The sequence below is a fragment of the Nicotiana sylvestris genome, chromosome 12 (assembly GCF_000393655.2).
Source record: "Nicotiana sylvestris chromosome 12, ASM39365v2, whole genome shotgun sequence".
NCBI lineage: Eukaryota > Viridiplantae > Streptophyta > Magnoliopsida > Solanales > Solanaceae > Nicotiana > Nicotiana sylvestris.
The window spans coordinates 160,864,570-160,879,819 of NC_091068.1; the positions used below are offsets into that span (position 1 = coordinate 160,864,570).

The 15,250-nt window shown below is 39.1% G+C and overlaps 1 long non-coding RNA gene across 1 annotated transcript; it reads left to right on the top strand.

The window, feature by feature from the left end:
- Positions 1-595: 595 nt before the first annotated feature.
- Positions 596-2,880, top strand: LOC104210570 (uncharacterized). The gene is made up of 2 exons (XR_706919.2): positions 596-1,387; positions 2,557-2,880. It is a non-coding gene; the product is annotated as an uncharacterized lncRNA (long non-coding RNA).
- The last annotated feature ends 12,370 nt before the right edge of the window (positions 2,881-15,250 follow it).

The window sequence follows — 15,250 nt, forward strand, 5'->3', positions numbered from 1 at the left end:
TATTTTAATACTGAGCCCGATGGGCAGATTTCTACTTGTTGTTTTGATGTTGAGCCCGAGGGACAGATTTCTACTTGTTGTTTTGATGTTGAGCCCGAGGGACAGATTTCTACTTGTCATTTCACTGCTAAATTACCGGTTGTAAGCACGTAATTTTTGACTCGCGCAAATTTTAAAGTTAGTTTTAGTATTTTAATATTTTTAAATATTTACTTGACTTTATTTTAATATAATTTTAATCTTTTTAATTTTAGTCCTAAGACATAAAAAAAACATAAAATAGTTTTATTTATTGTATTTATCGCTTTTTTATATTTTTATCTTTAGTTTAAGATCAATTAGTATATTTTTATTCATGGTATATTAATATTTTGGTAGGATTTTTGAGTTCGTCTTTGTCCAACAAGAAAATTTATAGGCCCAAAGGTGTGAGTCCATTTTTTTTAACTTAAACCCAATTATTTTTAGCCCATTCTTCCCAACCCATTAGCCCATTTATGTGCAAGATTTAATCATAGCCATCTATTTCCTTTTAATCCAATGACCATCACCCCTTCCCACCTTCATATAAAATACCCAATTATAAAAACCCTAAGCCAAGTCTAACTCCTAGTCTAAAAAAAAGGGACCAGCCGCAAAACTCTAACCCATCGTCTTCTTCAGAGGATCGAAGGACAATCTGCCATTTTTTTTTTAATAAAAAAAAATGAAGAAGGCCCAGCCTTCAGCTGTTGGAACGTAAAAGAGAATCGCTCGCACCCCTGAACTCGCCGGAAAACCTAGCCTCCCATCCTCGACCCCGTACATAGCCAAAAGACCCATGATCCTTCATCTTCTTCTTCATCTACAACCAGCAGCCTTCGCCGGAAAACGAGCAGCACCCTTTTTCTTCCACCCCTCACCAGCCGCGCAGCAGCTCCTCCTCTCAAAAAACATCATAACAGCCGCACCAGCTCTTCTTCACCACTCTCACCACCACCGCTCGACGGAGAAGCTCCACGCTGCCGAGCAGCCTTCAGATCTTCCTCTCCAAAAAAGAAGCCCCAAACCCCAAAAACCTCCCTTCACCTGTCCGTCCACCACCACCCTAAACACTTCGCCACACACACACATACAGGAACAGAAAAATGATCAGAAAGAAAACGAAAAATAAAGGCTGAAAACAGTAAAGAATCCAAAGCTCGTTTAGCATCCTTTTCCGGCGAGTTTCGAGTTTTCCGACTGAGTGTCAATGACTGTTTCTATTGGTTCCTTGTTGAAGTCCGATCAAGGTTCGTTTGAGGTGGCTTGAACCCGTCGAGCTGGCTGTCTGAGATTCTGTTCCAGTTCTAGCCAATCCGTCGCTTATCAAGGTCCTTTCCGTTTGATTCGACTTCACGAAACTGAGGTCAAAATTCTTTCCCAGTTTTGTTCCTTTAAAGCTTATGTGTGGTGATATGATTCTGTGAATTCATTGATATTTGACTATTTGACTTTTGAATAGAACATTTGCCTTAATGTGAATTTCGTGGCTAATTTGATTTTAGTCATGCACTGTTATTTGATTTTAGAACAATCAAAATTTGATTGCGTGTTTTGCCTTAATGATGTAAGAAAAGGGAGTATTCTATTGATTTGAAACAGAAACATTTGCTATTGAACAATAAATTGAACATGGAGAAAAAATTGGACCTTAAACATCTTACTACTTTTATTTAATTGCCTTTTAACATCATTAGTATTATGTTTAGGCCGTTGATACTTGGGTAGGCAAGCCTTAGGATTTTTGTTAGTTTCGAGGCGAGAGGTTGGTCCCGTAGTTAAATTTATCCGAGGAATGCCCCGTGAATTTTGTATATATTATTATCCGGGGTATGCCCCGAAGAACAATGTAAATATTTTGGAGGCCTTGGCGAACATGGTGGAGAAGTCGTAGCATAGGTTAGCTTAGGATTTTTCTTTTCTTTTCCTTTTCATTTTTCTTTCATTTAGGTAAGGACGACCTCGAGCCTCTTGTGTGTTTATTTTATTTTTGTGTGCTTTACCTCAATTTGAATATTTTGAAAGCCGACAAGATCAAGTATGCAACCGTACTAGTTACGGGACTCGGGGAATGCCTAACACCTTCTCCCCGAGTCAAATGAGCCCCCTTACCCTAATCTCTGGTGTAGACTTAGTTTTAGAGTTCAAAGTATTTTGAACGAAAAATTATTATTTTTTAGAAAAAACGGTGACCTAATACACCGAAATCAAATGTTAGGTGGCGACTCTGAGTTATATCCTTCTGAACACAATTTTGTCACTTTTCAAATTGAAAACCCTTCTCAAGCTTTACTAAATTCTTTTATTTATTAAGAGGGTTTAGTGAAGTTTGGTTAAAAAAGGGGTGTGACACCTGTTTTACTGGTTCAAAAGAAATTTCACATGATATTTCACTGAATTTTTATTTTAAATGATTTCACTGCTTCTGTATAGAATGTTGTGTGCCTTAACATGTTTTCTTACCTTCAGTCATTATTTATATTTATTACTCACTGAGTTGGAGTACTCACTTTACTCCCTGCACCTCGCGTGCAGTTGCAGGTATTTATTCACCCGGTAGTGGGTATTAGCTGCGTGAAGGCAGCGTTGTAGAGGTTTTTGCGAGGTGACTGCTAGCGTTCGCAGCACCACTGTCTCTCTATGTTATTCATTATTCTTGTTCAATGTATTTCTAGACCGTAATGTGGAAATTTCATTCTTAGAGATGCTCGTGACTTGTGACACCCCAGTTAGGGCTGAGTTGGGTTGGATTTCCGTATTTTATCTATACTTTCCGCTATTGGATATTATTAAACCATGTTTATGGCTGGCCTTGTTTTCATGGGCTTAATTATCAATTTTGTTACTTGCCCATTTGCATATTCTTATCCTTGCTCCTGTCTTCTAGAACCTTGTCGCTTCACCATACAATAACTTTTGACCTACACATCTCTATTTATATTACTTGCAACCTTTCAACTTGCCTACATCATAGATTTCCTTATGTCATTTGGAATATCAAACGAGACATCGCATTGTCTCTAATTCTTCTTTACTCTGTTAGTCAAGCTTTTTGATACCTAGACCATAGGTTGGAAGATATGCTAATGACGATGCTGCTATTATTTCTGGATACTGAATCCCCATACTTATAGCTTTCTATCCGAAGTATGGACTATTCACGATCTTCTGTCTTTGAGTATGTCATACGTTGTTCACCCTTACCTTACATACCTTACAATCTCACATCGTATCTTCTATCTCTCTCACGACCTCCCTTCCACCTAGGTGTAATTCACGTCGATAACTTGAAGCTCTATTATAATACTCGCACCTCTGGTACATACACAATTTGGTGGGAACTTCGTACTGACTTCTTATGAGGCTGGTACTTCTTCTAACTGGGTTCCTTGTAGAGCCATTACAGATTATGGTTGTTGTGTTATTTCTCTTAAACATCTGATACTAAGAGTGATTCTGTCATGTTCTCCAGCACAACTTCTATAATTTTTCTAGGTCCAATAATCAGACTCCTGATTTACTTAGGTGATGTAATTCTTTAGTTTCCTCTTCCTTTTGATCTGCCTTTACGTAGGCTTAAGCTATCTTCCGATCTGTGGCTCATGGTATCAGTTATTACCTTAGCCTTTTATGGCGTTATGAAATATTTATGATACAATCTTCTAACAATTCAATCCTTTATCAATGCCCTAGGCTTAATTCTTTTATTCCATCTTAGCTTTCTTTCAATGTAAGCTATTACTTTTCCTGGTCTTTTTGCCCCCTCGTTGCGTCCATACTTAGATTATCTTAGTGACCACACTTGCCAGAGCTTTTATACAACTCATATGATCTCGAATATTACCTTTAACTCTAACTTCCCATTCATTAGCCAAGGTAGGTGCCACTTTCCTTTGGAATGCTTACAATGTAGTTGTGAGATTGTTGTTACATGACTATTTCCTCTTTAGGTCGTTGTGCTTAGGTTGAAGCCTTCTTTTTTATCTCCTCAGCTAGTTTTTTATTGTAGTACTTATGGCAAACCCTTGACTCTCGTAAAGCTGTGAGCTTATTACGAACCTTTTTGATGTCTTTACTAGCCTATAATAACCTCTATAGTTGCTTACTTCCATGCCCTTGTGCTTGTATGGTTGCTTCTGAACGGATATTTTGATTGCCTTTCCAGTGGCACTTTCTTTTATCCCTGTAACATTCATACGTATGTTTAACTAACTCGACTCTTGTTTGAATGTTTCTCAAGTATTATAATTATATTCTCCGAGATTGAATTCTCCATGTTGGGTTCTACTATGTTTATCTTAAACAATCTGATGACTCGTCTGTAACCTCCTATTTAGCCAAAACTGAGATATTCCTGACCAATTACTAACTACTCGTTGGCCCATTCTCATATCAATATTCATCGTAATCTTTCTTGGTTTATTTCCTTTGTCTTAACTTACGTCTCGTACTGACTTCTTATTTATTAATAATAGCTCGGGCAAGAACCTTTACTTCCTCTCCTTGATGTCGTGCTTGCACAATATTCTTGAATCGTAGCGTATCTATAAGATTTGGTTAAGTGTCATCTCATTCCTTTTTCATTTATTGCATTCTTCCTTTACCATTCCATAGTCACTAGAACCCCTTTATTTTAGTCACCAAAACCCCTTTATTTTAACTTAATGCCACATCACTCCATATTCCCCCCCTTTAGGGGTGTACTAAGAGCTGAAGCTACGAGGATCTACCTATAGATGTTTTACCTCTTCATCTTTGGCGTCGTTTCTCAACATCAATGATCTTTACTCGCCATGCAGCAATCCTTCTGTACCAAGGATAACAAATTCCCTTTCTCGCGAGGGTGACACTTAGCGTAACTAGCACATATAGTCCCTTAAGCTTAATTTTGCTCACATTGCTTGCTTTAGGGAAGCGTCTTTGCGAGTGACCATCCTCTGAATTCATCATGAATTTTCTTTTGTGGTCCATTCTATCACCGCCGGAACAAAATCTGAAATTCCCATGATGCCGAGTACTTTCCAATCATTCAGTCCCTAATTCATATTTAGTTTATCTTGTTTACCAACCCATACTGATTTCTATTACTCTGGGGATTAACTCTCCCCTTTGGTAGTCGTGTTGGAGTCACAAACTTGTTTCTCAAAATGAGTATATAACCTTATGGCCTATACTATTTTGTTCTCTTAAGGCCCATCATCTTTCGTCTCTTTCTTCACTTGACTATAGGTTCTGTAACATTCTACCGTTTTTATCCATGTATCACACCTTATTCATAATGCTTCATTATCTCTCTTCCCATTACTCTGCTAATATTTCTGCATATCCCTTTTCCTGTGAAAACTTCAATACGACATTCTTCGCTTTTAGCTTTCCTTTTCTCCATCCAGTGGCTCTTCAAGTTTCTTAACATTCTCGCTTTACTAGGGACGCAAGCCACACTAAGGTAATATTTATCCCTTCACGGCTTATAGTGCATGTCTTTGTAGTACTCATAGCTATACTATTTTAAAGTGTACCATCTGGGTGTCTCACAAGGAGATCTATTAGCACATTTGTCATTTCCTTCGAAAATGTCAACTAAAACAAACAATTCATCCATCATATCTTCTTATAATATTTCTATTAACCCCCATAGGGCATATCCGGAATGGGTGCGACCAATTGTATATACCTGTTACATTTAAATATAACTCTAAAAGCTTATGTTCCTCTGCCTGAATTATAAACACTGTTAACCTTTGTTAACTGGGCGCCTCGTACCCTTCTTCATCTTGTTTCTTTTACTTGCTGACACTTGTACTTATCTTCTTAATCTCTCATTGTCCTTCACCATAAAGATGGATAGACATTCTTTCCTTAAGGCTTCTTACCAGGAAGTTTACACCTCTCAGTACACCCATGATCTGCTAAAGACCTCATATTTACATATCGTAGGCATCATACAAAAATCCAATTTCTCTTACTCAGCTCTTCCACAACTATCTCTCTTTCCAACATTCTTTCCAGTTGTAGGCATCGTCTTATTACGAATAAAAGAGAATTTCGAAACTTGGATTCTTATAAGTGAGCTCTATCACACGATCTAGAGTAAGAAGAAAGAGTGACAATCCTAAATGCCCTGTAGCCTCCTGCTTATAAGTGTGGTGCACGACACACCCATAAACAAGACTCTACTAGACATGGCTTGTAGACATCCCTAGGAAAGAACGGCTCCGATACCACTTTTGTCACGACCCAAATCGATGGGCCGCGACGGGCACCTGGTACCTTACTCAACCGAGTACCAACATAACGTATCGTTCTTATTACATCATCATATACACATGACATATGGGCCTAATAGGCCAACATGATCCTTTATAAACTCAAAACATAGGCCGACAAAGTCATGTAATCTTTCACGTTCAAGACATATATCTACAAGCCTCTAAGATACATAAATGTAATAAAGGTCGGGATAGAGTCCCGCCATACCAAACAATACATGTCAAAATTATACTAACCAAACGAGCAACTCCGAAGCAAATGGAGCGCACCGACATCTTTTGCTGAGCTGATAACCTACTTAGAGGGCTCTCGACCTGTATATCGGGACCTATGGGCATGAAATACAGCGTCCCCTGGCAAAAGGGGCATCAATACGAATAATGTACCGAGTATGTAAGGCACATAAGTAAGTACATCAGAGACATGGAAGAAATATAAAGTACATGACTCAACCTGCAAGTATGACTAACTTTGTAAATCATAAATTACTTTTAGCGTCATGCATGTGCGTATGAATGTCATGTCGTGCATAGGTACATGTTTTATAACATCATCAGCCTCTGAGGGTATTCCATCATATCATACCGGCCATTGTGGGCAAAATCATCATTGTATACCAGCTGATCAGGTGGTGGTGCGTATATAATGCCATAACCTTTCTCATATCCCATATACATATATTTACATATATACGCATATATAACGCCGTTTGAGTACATACATATATATGCGTATATAACGCCGCTTGAATCATATTTCAGCCACTGTGGGCATCATCATCATCATATACCAGCTGATCAGGTGGTGATGCGTATATAACGCCGTAACCTTTTCCCATATCCTATATACATATATTTACATATATATATATGTATATAACTTCATCTGGTCATGGGTCAATGCACATGAATGCAACGCATGAAAAGTACATCAATTAAATCATTCGGAAGGTCATAAGACCACTTTGCCTCTTGAGCAATATCTAAAGTAACATCTTTTCAACATTCATATTTTTCTGAAACCCATGAACAGATGATAAAATATTATGACACATGGAAATTCAAGAACATAGATATTTCTAATACTTCTATGAATAGAGTCATTCATGAAATTTGTGCATTTGCACGTTTCGTTCGTATTATATGGATCATGCCAAAAGAAAGAAGGGAAAACCTTAACATACCTGAGCCGATTCTCTTGACAATCCCTCTAACATGGGTCAATTGCGACAATTACGTAACGGAGTATCGAAGAAGAAAAAAACCCGTATGATATTCTTGAGAAAGATTATACTGTGTTCTCTTAGAATTGCGTCTTGCGCTGCGATTATAAAATTCCATATTGTGTTACAGAATATGTAACTTGCTAGTATGGCGTTGAAGCCCATATAGGCTGCCATGGAATTATAGTATAAAATAAGTAAAGAAGAAGGAGATGATGTTAATTTTAGGGGCATGTGATATTGAATAGATTGTAAAGATAATGGAATGAATAGGATTAGTTTGTCACTTTAAATGGGAGCACACGTATTTACACATACAGTAGTGCTTTTCATAAGACATGGATACGTGTTTTCTTGAAAAGTGTATTAATTCTTATCCAAAAGTTTTGATTAAGCTTATCCACAAAAATTGTTTAATTAATTTGATAATCTCCTGTAAGCACGTGATTTTTGCTTTACCGGCAATCGCTCCAAAAAGAAAATAAAAAATAGCGACAAATGACTGCGCTATACAATGTTTCAAGTTTTCCGTTACATGTGTTGTTAATCATGTGCGGGTCTGTCCATTTTGCATTTAGTCCTACCGATCAAAATACAAAGCGTGTATGTCAGGGTAATTAAATTCGGTCGTTAAAAGAAAATCCACAAAAAATATGAAATGCATCTAGGTGGTGATTTAAACCTACTTGAATATTTCAATATGCGAGTGATAACTGTGTTAAAGGTTTAAATTAATAATTGTTTTAATTTCTATTTATTTAATTTTAAAATTAGGAAAAAAGGAACAAAAAGAAAATAGTGCAAGATTAACCGGACTTGGGCCTATTTGTTTTGAATATTCTAAGCCCAAAAGCAGCCCAAATCAGCAGCCCAAGCGACCCATTCCCCAGGCCATCAAAACGACGTAGTTCAACACCAAAACTACGTCGTTTCAGGGATGGTTAATCTGAGCCGTTCATTTCCAGTGATCCGATGGCCCTTATTAGCCCTCATGACCCGACCCATTCCCGTTTTTGACCGACCCCTTGATTAACCAAACGGCACCGTATGGTCTAGCCTCCCCAATCCTGGCCATCAATTCTAATCAATCCAACGGCCAGGATTGAATCAGCCTCCCCGTATATAAGCCTCCTATCACACCCCACGCCCCCTATTCTAACCCCCCCCCACTCATCGTCTTCATCCAAACACTGAAGCCCCCCCAAACCCTAGCAGCCGCCCTAGCTTCCCTTTCACCAGAACCCGGCGGCATGGACGCCGGTGGCCACCTCCTGAACACCCTAGGACCACCTCACTGTCCTGAACACAAATCCACTAACCACGAGCCTCGAATCACTTCCGTTCGTCTCGAATCTTCATTTGAAGATTTGAGTCGAACCCGGATCTATGCCAAACCATCCCATCTTCATACCAGACACTCCCCTGACCTTCCTCGTGACCAAACCAAGCTTGGTTTGGTCCGAATCTACCCACAACTCCTAAAAATCCAGATCTGGAAATCCAGAACTTGAAACACATGCACCTGGGGAACCCGGCCAGTTTTGACATGGGTTTGAGGTCTAATAGACCTTAATCAAGGTGTTCTCATGTGAGAACACCCTGATTAAAGTTTGTTCGGCCTCAAAAATTCGAAGTTGAATCAGATTTGGGTCTGTTTGATTTAAACATTTTGGTAAGTTTTCCTTTCTTTTGTTTTATTTCTAAATAAGTTGTCAGCATATCTCTTTGTGTTTGGTTGTTATTTTGTTATTTTTTTGGATTTCTTTCATCTCTGTAAAGACCTTTTATTTGGTCAATTGTTTTCTGTGTATGATTTGAATGTATTCTGTGATGAACATGTTCGATTAGATTAGTCGTCAAATGAATAAACTTATATAGGTTCCCAGTAATTGAACACAAAATTGTCTGATGCCCTTTAGGTCCCTGAACATATTGTTTATGTGAGCGACTGATTATTACCTGCTATAATTAGTATAGTCGACTCGATAAATGTCGTTGATTAGTTTCTATAACTAATGAATCAAACGAGCTAATAATGTCGCATGACTAATTGATACTTTGCCACTGATTGAAGGCCCCAGCATTGTTTGAAATAGTTTGTTTGCATTGAAAAATGACTGAAAGGTTCAGTCTAGGCAGTCCTGAATTTGAACTTTCATCAGTTCAAAAATGCCCTGATGCTGCAAAGGGTCAAGACAGTGATAACCAGGGTTTAACAGGGGTAGTCTGGGGTTTGCAAAGAACAAAAATGATTAGTTTAAATGAGCTGACAAGTAGGGTACTAATTTGGGATTAAATTAATGCCAATGGGGAACAAGACATAAGAGTATGGGACTTAAATTGAATAAAAAATGATGCCCATAACTCCTGATTAAACAAAACCAGGCGTGGGAATAAAGGGGGCTGACACCAAAAGATGCTTAGGCATGGGCTTTAAAGAGTATGGGCAGGCTGCAAGTTGCAGAAAAAAAGGGCAGCTTAACTGCACTGGTTTTTGGCTTATAAATAAGCCATTTGAGAATTTAAACAGGGCTGGACTTTGGGGTCTTCAGAAAGAAAAAAAACTTTAGTCTGAAGAGAGGTCTAGTGAGTCCAAAATCACAATAGCGTAAACACAAGGTAGTTTCCAATAGACATTGTAACCAAACACTGCCTGAAAGTTGTACAAGAGTGCATATTGGTCAAAGCTGTCTTGGCCAAGTTCTGTTGCTTGCATTGGCTGAGTTGGTTGTTGGTTGTTGAACTGTTAGTTTTACTGCATTTGAACCCTCAGTTACTGCTGTTATTTCCTTACTCTTTCCTGGGATTGCTGGCTTGGTTTCGACTATCTGCTAGTCCTTGTATTCTGGGAGATATTGTTGGTTATCTGTGGCTGTGGAAAACACTTGGTTTAGTTGGTTGTTGCTGTGTTGTTGCTGTGTATCTGTTGTTGCTGTGTTTACTGCATACTGCCTAGCTGACCATTCCTTCCTTCTTTGTCCTCCATACCAGGTACACAATTAATACCACAAATGTAACTGAAAGTTTGAGCATGAATGCAAAAGAGAGGACCTGCAGATTGTTTTTTTTATATATGTACATGAACTGTTACTCTAAATGTCATGAAATAGTTACATTTTTGTTTGGACAATAGAAGCAGCCTACATACTAAGTATATCAATGTAGGTTAACGAATGCTAGCCTTGTATGTATACTGCTAGGTGAAAATATGCCCAGTGTAATAAGTTGTATTTCAGACTTAGTCTGATGGTGTAGTATATTCTCTAATGTAGGCCAAATAGGAAAGCTATCCGTTTTAGTTAAAGTTCTTTCTCCTTTTGCCATATTGTCACATAAATTGATAAACTCATTTCACAAAACAAAGAATCAGTTCAGGGCCTCAACCTCATGAAGGTCGAGCCCAAATCGAAGCAAACCAAGTAGGCCCGCGTAGAACAGGCAGAGGCCCAGGTCTGGCCTATCACGCATGGGCTGGATTTGGGCCTATAATTGTTTGTTCGGCTGACTGTACATACAACCTCATTTCTGAAATTTTTTTAGCTTTTCTGAATGTCATTACAAACAACTTGCAAGCATTTAATTAATTAGGACTATCTACTGTTTTCAATTGATAAAGACAAACACGACGAGAAACGTAGGTGTTATAGGATATCCTTTTTTTTTAAAAATAATAATAATAATAATAATAATAATAATAATAAAAGAAAAACGAGATGAGCCTCGATGAAAATAAACAAAACGCACAGACGCGGGGCCCTTGTTTAAATGTGTATTATCAAAGCATCTAGGTTCCAGGACGGGTTGTTTAGCAAATCTCACAACTCTCCTAAAAATAACAATACGTTAGACTCTTTAGGACGCGCCTTAATAAATCTTACCTTCTTAAACTCGGGTGCGCATTTATGTGACCCAAATCCAATTCTCAACGGAGTCGAAATGTGTTTCTAATCACGGGTACATTGATTGTGACGTGGTTCGAGATGCGTGTCCATGACGTTGCAATTTCATTTTTAAAAAAAATTGAGATGAGCCTCGCCAAATAAAAAATGTACACAGCTACGGGGCCCTCCAACTGTATATATATATTAAAACACTTAGAATTCGGGACAGGTCGTTTAGCGAACTTTTCGGCCTTACCCAAAACAACAAATACGCTAGTTGCTTTAGGCACGTCTTAATAATTTACTCTCCTTAATTCGGGTGCACATTTATGTGACCCAAATCCAAATCTCAACCGAGTCAAAATATGTCAACAATCACGGGTGCATTGATGCAACGTGATTCAAGATATGTTTTCACAACGTTGCAATTCTTGATAAAAACAGTAAATGATAAAAGCGGTTAAAAGTTAAATTTTGCACATAAGTTCACACTTGTATAAGATCAGATAATTAAGCCGAATATAACAGTTGAGCGACCGTGCTAGAACCACGGAACTCGGGAATGCCTAACACCTTCTCCCGGGTTAACAGAATTCCTTATCCGGATTTCTGGTACGCAGACCATGATATAGAGTCATTCTTTTCCTCGATTCGGGATTAAAATTGGTGACTTGGGACACCCTAAATCTCCCAAGTGGCGACTCTGAAATAATTAAACCAATCCCGTTTCGATTGTCCTTTAATTGAAAAAAACTCCCCTGTGCGCCCCGCGGGCGCGGAAAAAGGAGGTGTGACAGCTCTGGCGACTCTGCTGGGGAATGGTAACCCAGAACCAATGGTTCAGGGTTAAGTATTCGAGCTTAGAATAAATTGTTATTATTTGGCTTTATTTATTATCTGATTATTACATGTTTTTGAGACTAATGTGCTAAATGCTGCTGTTACCGCTTTGATATTATTTGAACTGTATATAAACTGTGCCGGAACCTTTCTCTTCTTACCTCCGGGGATGTGCTCACTGGTTGAGACTCCCTATTCTGTTAGTGTCATACCCTAAGTAAAAGAGGCTCGGAAAGTTTCTAAGCCGGCTGGCCTTTTGGTTCCCGGAAAGGAGCTCCTTCCTCAACTCGAGTTGTCCGCTCGGGTACACTGTCTAGAACACCGACCCAGGTTTTGAGCATAGAATAACGTGACTTCATGCCGGATCCCTAGTAGGAACGCTTATTTGCATCATGTTGCATATGACTTAGGGGACTCAACACAGGGGTTGGGTCCGTCTAGGACTAGCAACCTGATATGAAAAGACCATTCTGATGCATCCTATTGTTTTCCGTGCATTTATTTGTCTCATACCCGCATGCTGACCGGTGTTTGAATATTTGGAATATTGTGAAAAAAAAGGGAAATAACGGTTAGGAATTGATTGTTTATTGTTGAAAAAAAAAAGAAAAACAAATACTGTCAAAACTATGCCAAAATTTTGAAAAGTCGTTGTTCTGTCTTTCAAAAATAAAAATCAATAGAAATATAGAGTTTGTCTTGTCATAAAAATAAAAAAAAAGAGATCTTATTTTTTGGTTTTTTTATGAAAATAATAATAATAATAAAAAAAAAAGTCTTGTGCTGTCTTTACTTTTATTATTTGTTGCAAATATATGTATATATATATATGAAAAATTCAAAAGTTTTGCTTTACTTCAAAATGTATATATATCTTTATTTGTGGCAAAAGTATTCATCTTGCTAAAGGTCTAGAAAAGTCCTTTCAGGCTCCCAGTTTTCGAAACAAAAATCCGAAATATTTTCCGTTATTGACTTCTTTAGAAAGTTTTTATATGTATATACGAAAATTCAAAATTCACAAAAAATCGCATATATTTTTGTTTTTATCAGGATAAGTGTCGTTTGTTAAAATCTTATTAATAAATGTGCAGAATGAGCACGATTCCGAATGAACCCTTTTCAATCATGAATAAAATTCCCCTCCAATTGCGGCTCTGGTGGAATGATTTGGGCAAAGAGGGGCATGACGAAATCAAGAAGTATCTGAAAGGCCTCACGAGTTTGTTGGATATCAGGCCACGAGGAGATATCATAAGGGCACTAGTCCCCCACTGGGATCCTGCGCACAATGTCTTCCGTTTCTCAGATTTTGAACTCACCCCAACTTTAGAAGAAATAGCAGGGTATATCGGCAGCACTGAGACTCCTTTGAGGCACAAATATCTGATTGCTCCAAGAGCTGTAGCAATACACCGGTTCCTGGACTCCTTAAAGATAGTCAGAACAATTCATAACCCTGACTTGGCAAAAGGTTTTTGCAGCATGAGTTTCGTATATCAAAGATATGGTCACATAGGAGGATTCGACAAGCCAGAAAACCAGTTGTGCAGCAAAGGTAATCGCCAAAAGTGGGAAGAACATAGACGGATTGCTTTCATGATAACTTTTCTAGGACTACTAGTATTCCCAAGAAAAGACGGGAATATTGACATAAAGATAGCAGGGGTCGTCAGTACGTTGCTCACACAGAGTGATAGTACGTTGGCGCCCATGATAGTATCTGATATATTCCGGGCACTCACTTCTTGCAAAGCCGGAGGAAGCTTTTTCGAGGGTTGCAATTTGTTGTTGCAAATGTGGATGACCGAACACCTATGTCACCGAGCCCAGTTTCTGAGCCATGGATCCGCTGGAAAGACCTGCATAGAGGAGTTCTATACCAGAGTTAATGAAACCTACCTACCAGAAGGAGTCACAGCATGGACCTCATATTTCCATACCCTCAACGCCAGTCAAATACAGTGGGCGCTAGGATGGTTACCGATCGACGAAGTCATATACATGCCAGCAGCCAGGCCCCATTTTCTCTTAATGGGACTTAAGAGCATTCAACCATACGCGCCGCATCGGGTTTTAAGGCAACTTGGGAGGTATCAGATAGTGCCGAAAGACGAGGATCTGAGCATCCAGGTAATCGAGATCAGTCCCGACGGCCAGTTTCCTGAAGCAAGGGTTCGTCAAATTTGGAGCCAATGTCAATACTTAGAAGCAAATACTTGTGTAATGAATCGGGCAAAAGGGGAAGTTTCGCCCGGGTATCAGGCCTGGTACAAAGGGGAGACATCATCTGGAAGACCGACCAAAAGACCTCACCTGCAAGAATTTGCCAAATCTTCACAAGAACAGTGGGGCTGGTTGGCCAAAGAGCAGGAATATCTTGTCAAAGCAGGCAAACTGAAACAACAAGTTCAGGATATGAAGTTTGAGTGCCAATTACAGTCTGCTGCCCACAAGGGAGAAAAGAACAAGTTAATCAGAGAAGGCGAGATCCTCAAAGCTCAGATCCGGAGAATGAAAAAAGAGGCTAATAGCCAGCTAGGAAGCCGGGCAGATAAAAGATTGATAGCAGGGTTAAAAGATCAGGTTGCGGAATGCCAGGAAGATTTGGAAAAAGCCAGGGCCAGCACAGCAAAATTGCGAACCAAGTGGGCAAAGGGTGCGATGGCTCGGAGGCAGCGCCTGCAACAAGTCATAAGGGAGTATGAACTGAGCATCGGGACATTAAGGGAAACGAATGCCTCTCTTCGAGAAAGGATCCTCAAGCAAACACGAAATGCCCAAGCCGACAGAAGGCAATATTACGATGCAATGACCAGAATGGAAAGGCAAATGGAGATGTTCCAGGATCAGCTTGCCAACAATGCGCAAACACTGGGATTGAAGAACCAACAGATAAGGCATTTGTTCACAGAAAGGGACAACATCCGGGGAAGGATTGATGAAATAGGGCATTACATCTACATGAAATGCTTGGCATATGAGCGAACACCTCGGAAGACCCTCCTTGTTTCCA